Below are 12388 nucleotides of genomic sequence, written 5' to 3'. Positions count from 1 at the left end.
ACCTCCCCTTTCCTCTCCTTTTCTTATTGGTTTCTGTTACCTCCCCTCTCCTCTACTTTTCTTATTGGCTTCTGTCACCTCCCCTCTCCTCTCCATTTCTTATTGGCTTTTGTCACCACCCCCCTCCTCTCCTTTCTTTTTGGCTTCTGTCACCTTCCCTCTCCTCTCCTTTTCTTATTGGCTTCTGTCACCTCCTCTCTCCTCTCCTTTTCTTATTGTCTTCTGTCACCTCCCTCTCCTCTCCTTTTCTTATTGGCTTCTGTCACCTCCCCTCTCCTCTCCTTTCTTATTGGCTTCTATCACCTCCCCTCTCCTTTCCTTTTCTTATTGGTTTCTGTCACCTCCCATATCCTCTCCTTTTCTTATTAGCTTATGTCACCTCCGCTCTCCTCTTTTTTTTTATTGGCTTCTGTCACCTCCCCTCTCCTCTCTTTTTCTTATTGACTTCTGTCACCACTCCTCTCTTCTTCTTTCTTATAGGCTTCTGTCACCTCCCCTCTCCTCTTTTTATCTTTTTGGCTTCTGTCACATCACCTCTCAGCTTCATTCTTATTGGCTTCTGTCACCACCCCTCTCCTCTCCTTTTCTTATTGGCTTCTGTCACCACCCCTCTCCTCTTCTTCTTATTCGCTTCTGTCACCACCCCTCTCCTCTCTTTTTCTTATTGACTTCTGTCACCACTCCTCTCCTCTTCTTTCTTATATGCTTCTGTCACTTCCCCTCTCCTCTTCTTTTTATTTGCTTCTGTCACCTCCCCTCTCCTCTCCTTTTCTTATTGGCTTCTGTCACCTCCCCTCTCTTCTTTTTTCTTATTGGCTTCTGTGACCACCCTTCTCCTCTCCTTTTATTATTGGTTTAAGTCACCTCCCCTCTCTTCTTCTTTCTTATTGGCTTCTGTCACCTCCCCTCTCCTCTTCGTTTTTTAATGGGTTCTGTCACCACCCCTCTCCTCTCCTTTTTTATTGGCTTCTGTCACCACCCCTCTCCTCTACTTTCTTATTGGCTTCTGTCACCACCCCTCTCCTATCCTTTTCTTAATGGCTTCTGTCACCTCCCTCTCCTCTCCTTTTCTTATTGGCTTCTGTCACCTCCCCTCTCCTCTCCTTTCTTATTGGCTTCTATCACCTCCCCTCTCCTTTCCTTTTCTTATTGGTTTCTGTCACCTCCCATCTCCTCTCCTTTTCTTATTAGCTTATGTCACCTCCACTCTCCTCTTCATTCTTATTGGCTTCTGTCACCTCCCCTCTCCTCTCTTTTTCTTATTGACTTCTGTCACCACTCCTCTCCTCTTCTTTCTTATAGGCTTCTGTCACCTCCCCTCTCCTCTCCTTATCTTTTTGGCTTCTGTCACATCACCTCTCAGCTTCATTCTTATTGGCTTCTGTCACCACTCCTCTCCTCTCCTTTTCTTATTGGCTTCTGTCACCACCCCTCTCCTCTTCTTCTTATTGGCTTCTGTCACCACCCCTCTCCTCTCTTTTTCTTATTGACTTCTGTCACCACTCCTCTCCTCTTCTTTCTTATATGCTTCTGTCACTTCCCCTCTCCTCTTCTTTTTATTTGCTTCTGTCACCTCCCCTCTCCTCTCCTTTTCTTATTGGCTTCTGTCACCTCCCCTCTCTTCTTTTTTCTTATTGGCTTCTGTGACCACCCTTCTCCTCTCCTTTTATTATTGGTTTAAGTCACCGCCCCTCTCTTCTTCTTTCTTATTGGCTTCTGTCACCTCCCCTCTCCTCTTCGTTTTTTAATGGATTCTGTCACCACCCCTCTCCTCTCCTTTTTTATTGGCTTCTGTCACCACCCCTCTCCTCTACTTTCTTATTGGCTTCTGTCACCACCCCTCTCCTATCCTTTTCTTAATGGCTTCTGTCACCTCCCTCTCCTCTCCTTTTCTTATTGGCTTCTGTCACCTCCCCTCTCCTCTCCTTTCTTATTGGCTTCTATCACCTCCCCTCTCCTTTCTTTTTCTTATTGGTTTCTGTCACCTCCCATCTCCTCTCCTTTTCTTATTAGCTTATGTCACCTCCACTCTCCTCTTCTTTCTTATTGGCTTCTGTCACCTCCCCTCTCCTCTCTTTTTCTTATTGACTTCTGTCACCACTCCTCTCCTCTTCTTTCTTATAGGCTTCTGTCACCTCCCCTCTCCTCTCCTTTTCTTATTGGCTTCTGTCACCACCCCTCTCCTATCCTTTTCTTATTGCCTTCTGTCACCTCCCCTATTCTCTCCTTTTATTATTAGCTTCTGTCACCTCCCCTTTCCTCTCCTTTTCCTATTGGCTTTTGTCACCTCCCCTCTCCTCTTCTTTCTTATTGGCTTCTGTCACCACCCCTCTCCTCTGCTTTTCCAATTGGCTTCTGTCACCTCCCCTTTCCTCTCCTTTTCTTATTAGCTTCTATCACCTCCCCTTTCCTCTCCTGTTCTTATTGGCTTCTGTCACCTCCCCTCTCCTCTTCTTTCATATTGGCTTCTGTCACCTCCCTTCTCCTCTCCTTTTCTTATTGGCTTCTGTCACCAGCCCTCTCCTCTTCTTTCTTATTGGCTTCAGTCACCACCCCTCTCCTCTTCTTTCTTATTCGATTCTGTCACCACCCTTCTCCTCTCCTATTCTTATTGGCTTCTGTCACCTCCCCTCTCCTCTCCTTTTCTTATTGGTTTCTGTCACAACCCCTCTCCTCTCCTTTCTTGTTGGCTTCTGTCACCTCCCCTCTCCTCTCCATTTCTTATTGGCTTCTGTCACCTCCCCTCTCCTCTCTTTTTCTTATTGGCTTCTGTCACCTTCCCTCTCCTCTCTTTTCTTATTGGCTTCTGTCACCACCCGTCTCCTCTTCTTTCTTATTGGCTTCTGTCACCTCCCTTCTCCTCTCTTTTTCTTATTGACTTCTGTCACCACTCCTCTCCTCTACTTTCTTAATGGCTTCTGTCACTTCCCCTTTCCTCTCCTTTTCTTATTGGCTTCTGTCACCACCCATCTCCTCTCCTTTCTTATCTGCTTCTGTCACCTCCCCTCTCCTCTCCTTTTCTTATTGGCTTCTGTCACCTCCCCTTTCCTCTCCTTTTCTTATTGGCTTCTGTCACCTCCCTTCTCCTCTTCTTTCTTATTGGCCTCTGTCACCTCCTCTCTCCTCTCCTTTTTTTATTGGCCACTGTCACCTCCGCTCTCCTCTCCTTTTCTTATTGGCCTCTGTCACCACCCCTCTCCTCTCCTTTTCTTATTGGCATCTGTCACCAACCCTCTCCTCTCCTTTTCTTATTGGCTTCTGTTACCTCCCCTCTCCTCTACTTTTATTATTGGCTTCTGTCACCTCCACTCTCCTTTTCTTATTGGCTTCTGTCACCTCCCCTCTCCTCTCCTTTTCTTATTGGTTTTTGTCACCACCCCCCTCCTCTCCTTTCTTATTGGCTTCTGTCACCTTCCCTCTCCTCTCCTTTTCTTATTGGCTTCTGTCACCTCCTCTCTCCTCTTCTTTTCTTATTGTCTTCTGTCACCTCCCTCTCCTCTCCTTTTCTTATTGGCTTCTGTCACCTCCCTTCTCATCTCCTTTCTTATTGGCTTCTATCACCTCCCCTCTCCTTTCCTTTTCTTATTGGCTTCTGTCACCTCCCCTCTCCTCTCCATTTGTTATTAGCTTATGTCACGTCCCCTCTCCTCTTCTCTCTTATTGGCTTCTGTCACCTCCCCTCTCCTCTTCTTTCTTATAGGCTTCTGTCACTTCCCCTCTCCTCTTCTTTTTATTTGCTTCTGTCACCTCCCCTCTCCTCTCCTTTTCTTATAGGCTTCTGTCACCTCCCCTCTCTTCTTTTTTCTTATTGGCTTCTGTGACCACCCCACTCCTCTCCTTTTCTTATTGGTTTCTGTCACCTCCCCTCTTCTCTTCTTTCTTATTGGCTTCTGTCACCACCCCTCTCCTCTCCTTTTCTTATTGGCTTCTGTCACCTCCCCTCTCCTCTTCTTTTTTTATTGGATTCTGTCACCACCCCTCTCCTCTCCTTTTCTTATTGGCTTCTGTCAGCTCCCCTCTCCTCTTCTTTTCTTATTGGCCTCTGTCACCTCCTCTCTCCTCTCCTTTTCTTATTGGCCTCTGTTACCTCCGCTCTCCTCTCTTTTTCTTATTGGCCTCTGTCACCACCCCTCTCCTCTCCTTTTCTTTTTGTCTTCTGTCACCTCCTCTCTCCTCTCCTTTTCTCATTGGCATCTGTCACCTCCCCTATCCTCTTCTTTCTAATTGGGTTCTGTCACCTCCCCTTTCCTCTCATTGTCTTATTGTCTACTGTCACCACCCCTCATCTCTTCTTTTCTTATTGGCTTCTGTCAACACCCCATTTTTCTACTTTCTTATTGGCTTCTGTCACCACCCCTCTCCTATCCTTTTCTTATTGGCTTCTGTCACCTCCCCTATTCTCTCCTTTTCTTATTAGCTTCTGTCACCTCCCCATACCTCTCCTTTTCTTATTGACTTCTGTCACTTCCCCTCTCCTCTTCTTTTTATATGCTTCTGTCACCTCCCCTCTCCTCTCCTTTTCTTATTGGCTTCTGTCACCTCCCCTCTCTTCTTTTTTCTTATTGGCTTCTGTGACCACCCTTCTTCTCTCCTTCTCTTATTGGTTTAAGTCACCTCCCCTCTCTTCTTCTTTCTTATTGGCTTCTGTCACCTCCCCTCTCCTCTTCTTTTTTAATGGATTCTGTCACCACCCCTTTCCTCTCCTTTTCTTATTGGCTTCTGTCACCACCCCTCTCCTCTACTTTCTTATTGGCTTCTGTCACCACCCCTCTCCTATCCTTTTCTTATTGCCTTCTGTCACCTCCCCTATTCTCTCCTTTTATTATTAGCTTCTGTCACCTCCCCTTTCCACTCCTTTTCTTATTGGCTTCTGTCACCTCCCCTCTCCTCTTCTTTCTTATTGGCTTCTGTCACCACCCCTCTCCTCTGCTTTTCCAATTGGCTTCTGTCACCTCCCCTTTCCTCTCCTTTTCTTATTAGCTTCAGTCACCTCCCCTTTCCTCTCCTGTTCTTATTGGCTTCTGTCACCTCCCCTCTCCTCTTCTTTCATATTGGCTTCTGTCACCTCCCTTCTCCTCTCCTTTTCTTATTGGCTTCTGTCACCAGCCCTCTCCTCTTCTTTCTTATTGGCTTCAGTCACCACCCCTCTCCTTATCTTTCTTATTCGATTCTGTCACCACCCTTCTCCTCTCCTATTCTTATTGGCTTCTGTCACCTCCCCTCTCCTCTCCTTTTCTTATTGGTTTCTGTCACAACCCCTCTCCTCTCCTTTCTTGTTGGCTTCTGTCACCTCCCCTCTCCTCTCCTTTTCTTATTGGCTTCTGTCACCTCCCCTCTCCTTTCTTATTGGCTTCTATCACCTCCCCTCTCCTTTCTTTTTCTTATTGGTTTCTGTCACCTCCCATCTCCTCTCCTTTTCTTATTAGCTTATGTCACCTCCACTCTCCTCTTCTTTCTTATTGGCTTCTGTCACCTCCCCTCTCCTCTCTTTTTCTTATTGACTTCTGTCACCACTCCTCTCCTCTTCTATCTTATAGGCTTCTGTCACCTGCCCTCTCCTCTCCTTTTCTTATTGGCTTCTGTCACCACCCCTCTCCTATCCTTTTCTTATTGCCTTCTGTCACCTCCCCTATTCTCTCCTTTTATTATTAGCTTCTGTCACCTCCCCTTTCCTCTCCTTTTCCTATTGGCTTTTGTCACCTCCCCTCTCCTCTTCTTTCTTATTGGCTTCTGTCACCACCCCTCTCCTCTGCTTTTCCAATTGGCTTCTGTCACCTCCCCTTTTCTCTCCTTTTCTTATTAGCTTCTATCACCTCCCCTTTCCTCTCCTGTTCTTATTGGCTTCTGTCACCTCCCCTCTCCTCTTCTTTCATATTGGCTTCTGTCACCTCCCTTCTCCTCTCCTTTTCTTATTGGCTTCTGTCACCAGCCCTCTCCTCTTCTTTCTTATTGGCTTCAGTCACCACCCCTCTCCTCTTCTTTCTTATTCGATTCTGTCACCACCCTTCTCCTCTCCTATTCTTATTGGCTTCTGTCACCTCCCCTCTCCTCTCCTTTTCTTATTGGTTTCTGTCACAACCCCTCTCCTCTCCTTTCTTGTTGGCTTCTGTCACCTCCCCTCTCCTCTCCATTTCTTATTGGCTTCTGTCACCTCCCTTCTCCTCTCTTTTTCTTATTGGCTTCTGTCACCTTCCCTCTCCTCTCTTTTCTTATTGGCTTCTGTCACCACCCGTCTCCTCTTCTTTCTTATTGGCTTCTGTCACCTCCCTTCTCCTCTCTTTTTCTTATTGACTTCTGTCACCACTCCTCTCCTCTACTTTCTTATAGGCTTCTGTCACTTCCCCTTTCCTCTCCTTTTCTTATTGGCTTCTGTCACCACCCATCTCCTCTCCTTTCTTCTCTGCTTCTGTCACCTCCCCTCTCCTCTCCTTTTCTTATTGGCTTCTGTCACCTCCCCTTTCCTCTCCTTTTCTTATTGGCTTCTGTCACCTCCCTTCTCCTCTTCTTTCTTATTGGCCTCTGTCACCTCCTCTCTCCTCTCCTTTTTTTATTGGCCTCTGTCACCTCCGCTCTCCTCTCCTTTTCTTATTGGCCTCTGTCACCACCCCTCTCCTCTCCTTTTCTTATTGGCATCTGTCACCAACCCTCTCCTCTCCTTTTCTTATTGGCTTCTGTTACCTCCCCTCTCCTCTACTTTTATTATTGGCTTCTGTCACCTCCACTCTCCTTTTCTTATTGGCTTCTGTCACCTCCCCTCTCCTCTCCTTTTCTTATTGGTTTTTGTCACCACCCCCCTCCTCTCCTTTCTTATTGGCTTCTGTCACCTTCCCTCTCCTCTCCTTTTCTTATTGGCTTCTGACACCTCCTCTGTCCTCTTCTTTTCTTATTGTCTTCTGTCACCTCCCTCTCCTCTCCTTTTCTTATTGGCTTCTGTCACCTCCCTTCTCATCTCCTTTCTTATTGGCTTCTATCACCTCCCCTCTCCTTTCCTTTTCTTATTGGCTTCTGTCACCTCCCCTCTCCTCTCCATTTGTTATTAGCTTATGTCACGTCCCCTCTCCTCTTCTCTCTTATTGGCTTCTGTCACCTCCCCTCTCCTCTTCTTTCTTATAGGCTTCTGTCACTTCCCCTCTCCTCTTCTTTTTATTTGCTTCTGTCACCTCCCCTCTCCTCTCCTTTTCTTATAGGCTTCTGTCACCTCCCCTCTCTTCTTTTTTCTTATTGGCTTCTGTGACCACCCCACTCCTCTCCTTTTCTTATTGGTTTCTGTCACCTCCCCTCTTCTCTTCTTTCTTATTGATTTCTGTCACCACCCCTCTCCTCTCCTTTTCTTATTGGCTTCTGTCACCTCCCCTCTCCTCTTCTTTTTTTATTGGATTCTGTCACCACCCCTCTCCTCTCCTTTTCTTATTGGCTTCTGTCAGCTCCCCTCTCCTCTTCTTTTCTTATTGGCCTCTGTCACCTCCTCTCTCCTCTCCTTTTCTTATTGGCCTCTGTTACCTCCGCTCTCCTCTCTTTTTCTTATTGGCCTCTGTCACCACCCCTCTCCTCTCCTTTTCTTTTTGTCTTCTGTCACCTCCTCTCTCCTCTCCTTTTCTCATTGGCATCTGTCACCTCCCCTCTCCTCTTCTCTCTTATTGGCTTCTGTCATCTCCCCTCTCCTCTATTTTTCTTATTGACTTCTGTCACCTCTCCTCTCCTCTTCTTTCTTATAGGCTTCTGTCACTTCCCCTCTCCTCTTCTTTTTATTTGCTTCTGTCACCTCCCCTCTCCTCTCCTTTTCTTATATGCTTCTGTCTCCTCCCCTCTCTTCTTTTTTCTTATTGGCTTCTGTGACCACCCCACTCCTCTCCTTTTCTTATTGGTTTCTGTCACCTCCCCTCTTCTCTTCTTTCTTATTGGCTTCTGTCACCACCCCTCTCCTCTCCTTTTCTTATTGGCTTCTGTCACCTCCCCTCTCCTCTTCTTTTTTTATTGGATTCTGTCACCACCCCTCTCCTCTCCTTTTCTTATTGGCTTCTGTCAGCTCCCCTCTCCTCTTCTTTTCTTATTGGCCTCTGTCACCTCCTCTCTCCTCTCCTTTTCTTATTGGCCTCTGTTACCTCCGCTCTCCTCTCTTTTTCTTATTGGCCTCTGTCACCACCCCTCTCCTCTCCTTTTCTTTTTGTCTTCTGTCACCTCCTCTCTCCTCTCCTTTTCTCATTGGCATCTGTCACCTCCCCTATCCTCTTCTTTCTAATTGGCTTCTGTCACCTCCCCTTTCCTCTCATTTTCTTATTGTCTACTGTCACCACCCCTCATCTCTTCTTTTCTTATTGGCTTCTGTCAACACCCCATTTTTCTACTTTCTTATTGGCTTCTGTCACCACCCCTCTCCTATCCTTTTCTTATTGGCTTCTGTCACCTCCCCTATTCTCTCCTTTTCTTATTAGCTTCTGTCACCTCCCCTTACCTCTCCTTTTCTTATTGGCTTCTGTCACTTCCCCTCTCCTCTTCTTTTTATATGCTTCTGTCACCTCCCCTCTCCTCTCCTTTTCTTATTGGCTTCTGTCACCTCACCTCTCTTCTTTTTTCTTATTGGCTTCTGTGACCACCCTTCTCCTCTCCTTCTCTTATTGGTTTAAGTCACCTCCCCTCTCTTCTTCTTTCTTATTGGCTTCTGTCACCTCCCCTCTCCTCTTCTTTTTTAATGGATTCTGTCACCACCCCTTTCCTCTCCTTTTCTTATTGGCTTCTGTCACCACCCCTCTCCTCTACTTTCTTATTGGCTTCTGTCACCACCCCTCTCCTATCCTTTTCTTATTGCCTTCTGTCACCTCCCCTATTCTCTCCTTTTATTATTAGCTTCTGTCACCTCCCCTTTCCACTCCTTTTCTTATTGGCTTCTGTCACCTCCCCTCTCCTCTTCTTTCTTATTGGCTTCTGTCACCACCCCTCTCCTCTGCTTTTCCAATTGGCTTCTGTCACCTCCCCTTTCCTCTCCTTTTCTTATTAGCTTCAGTCACCTCCCCTTTCCTCTCCTGTTCTTATTTGCTTCTGTCACCTCCCCTCTCCTCTTCTTTCATATTGGCTTCTGTCACCTCCCTTCTCCTCTCCTTTTCTTATTGGCTTCTGTCACCAGCCCTCTCCTCTTCTTTCTTATTGGCTTCAGTCACCACCCCTCTCCTTATCTTTCTTATTCGATTCTGTCACCACCCTTCTCCTCTCCTATTCTTATTGGCTTCTGTCACCTCCCCTCTCCTCTCCTTTTCTTATTGGTTTCTGTCACAACCCCTCTCCTCTCCTTTCTTGTTGGCTTCTGTCACCTCCCCTCTCCTCTCCTTTTCTTATTGGCTTCTGTCACCTCCCCTCTCCTCTCTTTTTCTTATTGGCTTCTGTCACCTTCCCTCTCCTCTCTTTTCTTATTGGCTTCTGTCACCACCCGTCTCCTCTTCTTTCTTATTGGCTTCTGTCACCTCCCTTCTCCTCTCTTTTTCTTATTGACTTCTGTCACCACTCCTCTCCTCTTCTTTCTTATAGGCTTCTGTCACTTCCCCTTTCCTCTCCTTTTCTTATTGGCTTCTGTCATCACCCATCTCCTCTCCTTTATTATCTGCTTCTGTCACCTCCCCTCTCCTCTCCTTTTCTTATTTGCTTCTGTCACCTCCCCTTTCCTCTCCTTTTCTTATTGGCATCTGTCACCTCCCTTCTCCTCTTCTTTCTTATTGGCCTCTGTCACCTCCTCTCTCCTCTCCTTTTTTTATTGGCCTCTGTCACCTCCGCTCTCCTCTCCTTTTCTTATTGGCCTCTGTCACCACCTCTCTCCTCTCAGTTTCTTATTGGCATCTGTCACCAACCCTCTCCTCTCCTTTTCTTATTGGCTTCTGTTACCTCCCCTCTCCTCTACTTTTATTATTGGCTTCTGTCACCTCCACTCTCCTTTTCTTATTGGCTTCTGTCACCTCCCCTCTCCTCTCCTTTTCTTATTGGTTTTTGTCACCACCCCCCTCCTCTCCTTTCTTAATGGCTTCTGTCACCTTCCCTCTCCTCTCCTTTTCTTATTGGCTTCTGTCACCTCCTCTCTCCTCTTCTTTTCTTATTGTCTTCTGTCACCTCCCTCTCCTCTCCTTTTCTTATTGGCTTCTGTCACCTCCCTTCTCATCTCCTTTCTTATTGGCTTCTATCACCTCCACTCTCCTTTCCTTTTCTTATTGGCTTCTGTCACCTCCCCTCTCCTCTCCATTTGTTATTAGCTTATGTCACGTCCCCTCTCCTCTTCTTTCTTATTGGCTTCTGTCATCTCCCCTCTCCTCTATTTTTCTTATTGACTTCTGTCACCTCTCCTCTCCTCTTCTTTCTTATAGGCTTCTGTCACTTCCCCCTCCTCTTCTTTTTATTTGCTTCTGTCACCTCCCCTCTCCTCTCCTTTTCTTATAGGCTTCTGTCACCTCCCCTCTCTTTTTTTTTCTTATTGGATTCTGTGACCACCCCACTCCTCTCCTTTTCTTATTGGTTTCTGTCACCTCCCCTCTTCTCTTCTTTCTTATTGGCTTCTGTCACCACTCCTCTCCTCTCCTTTTCTTATTGGCTTCTGTCACCTCCCCTCTCCTCTTCTTTTTTTATTGGATTCTGTCACCACCCCTCTCCTCTCCTTTTCTTATTGGCTTCTGTCAGCTCCCCTCTCCTCTTCTTTTCTTATTGGCCTCTGTCACCTCCTCTCTCCTCTCCTTTTCTTATTGGCTCTGTTACCTCTGCTCTCCTCTCTTTTTCTTATTGGCCTCTGTCACCACCCCTCTCCTCTCCTTTTCTTTTTGTCTTCTGTCACCTCCTCTCTCCTCTCCTTTTCTCATTGGCATCTGTCACCTCCCTTATCCTCTTCTTTCTCATTGGCTTCTGTCACCTCCCCTTTCCTCTCATTTTCTTATTGTCTTCTGTCACCACCCCTCTCCTCTTCTTTTCTTATTGGCTTCTGTCAACACCCCTTTTTTCTATTTTCTTATTGGCTTCAGTCTCCACCCCTCTCCTATCCTTTTCTTATTGGCTTCTGTCACCTCCCCTATTCTCTCCTTTTCTTATTAGCTTCTGTCACCTCCCCTTACCTCTCCTTTTCTTATTGGCTTCTGTCACCTCCCCTCTCCTCTTCTTTATTATTGGCTTTTGTCACCTCCCTTCTCCTCTCCTTTTCTTATTGGCTTCTGTCACCAGCCCTCTCCACTTCTTTCTTATTGGCTTCAGTCACCACCCCTCTCCTTATCTTTCTTATTCGATTCTGTCACCACCCTTCTCCTCTCCTATTCTTATTGGCTTCTGTCACCTCCCCTCTCCTCTCCTTTTCTTATTGGTTTCTGTCACAACCCCTCTCCTCTCCTTTCTTGTTGGCTTCTGTCACCTCCCCTCTCCTCTACTTTTCTTATTGGCTTCTGTCACCTCCCCTCTCCTCTCTTTTTCTTATTGGCTTCTGTCACCTTCCCTCTCCTCTCTTTTCTTATTGGCTTATGTCACCACCCGTCTCCTCTTCTTTCTTATTGACTTCTGTCACCACTCCTCTCCTCTTCTTTCTTATAGGCTTCTGTCACTTCCCCTTTCCTCTCCTTTTCTCATTGGCTTCTGTCACCACCCATCTCCTCTCCTTTCTTATCTGCTTCTGTCACCTCCCCTCTCCTCCTTTTCTTATTGGCTTCTGTCACCTCCCCTTTCCTCTCCTTTTCTTATTGGCTTCTGTCACCTCCCTTCTCCTCTTCTTTCTTATTGGCCTCTGTCACCTCCTCTCTCCTCTCCTTTTTTTATTGGCCTCTGTCACCTCCACTCTCCTCTCCTTTTCTTATTGGCCTCTGCCACCACCCCTCTCCTCTCCTTTTCTTATTGGCATCTGTCACCAACCCTCTCCTCTCCTTTTCTTATTGGCTTCTGTTACCTCCCCTCTCCTCTACTTTTATTATTGGCTTCTGTCACCTCCACTCTCCTTTTCTTATTGGCTTCTGTCACCTCCCCTCTCTTCTTTTTTCTTATTGGCTTCTGTGACCACCCCACTCCTCTCCTTTTCTTATTGGTTTCTGTCACCTCCCCTCTTCTCTTCTTTCTTATTGGCTTCTGTCACCACCCCTCTCCTCTCCTTTTCTTATTGGCTTCTGTCACCTCCCCTCTCCTCTTCTTTTTTTATTGGATTCTGTCACCACCCCTCTCCTCTCCTTTTCTTATTGGCTTCTGTCAGCTCCCCTCTCCTCTTCTTTTCTTATTGGCCTCTGTCACCTCCTCTCTCCTCTCCTTTTCTTATTGGCCTCTGTTACCTCCGCTCTCCTCTCTTTTTCTTATTGGCCTCTGTCACCACCCCTCTCCTCTCCTTTTCTTTTTGTCTTCTGTCACCTCCTCTCTCTTCTACTTTTCTCATTGGCATCTGTCACATCCCCTA

This window comes from Taudactylus pleione, unplaced genomic scaffold (assembly GCF_031769625.1).
Source record: "Taudactylus pleione unplaced genomic scaffold, aTauple2 ptg000934l, whole genome shotgun sequence".
Classification (NCBI taxonomy): Eukaryota; Metazoa; Chordata; class Amphibia; order Anura; family Myobatrachidae; genus Taudactylus; species Taudactylus pleione.
Note: the sequence above shows the minus strand (reverse complement) of the source record.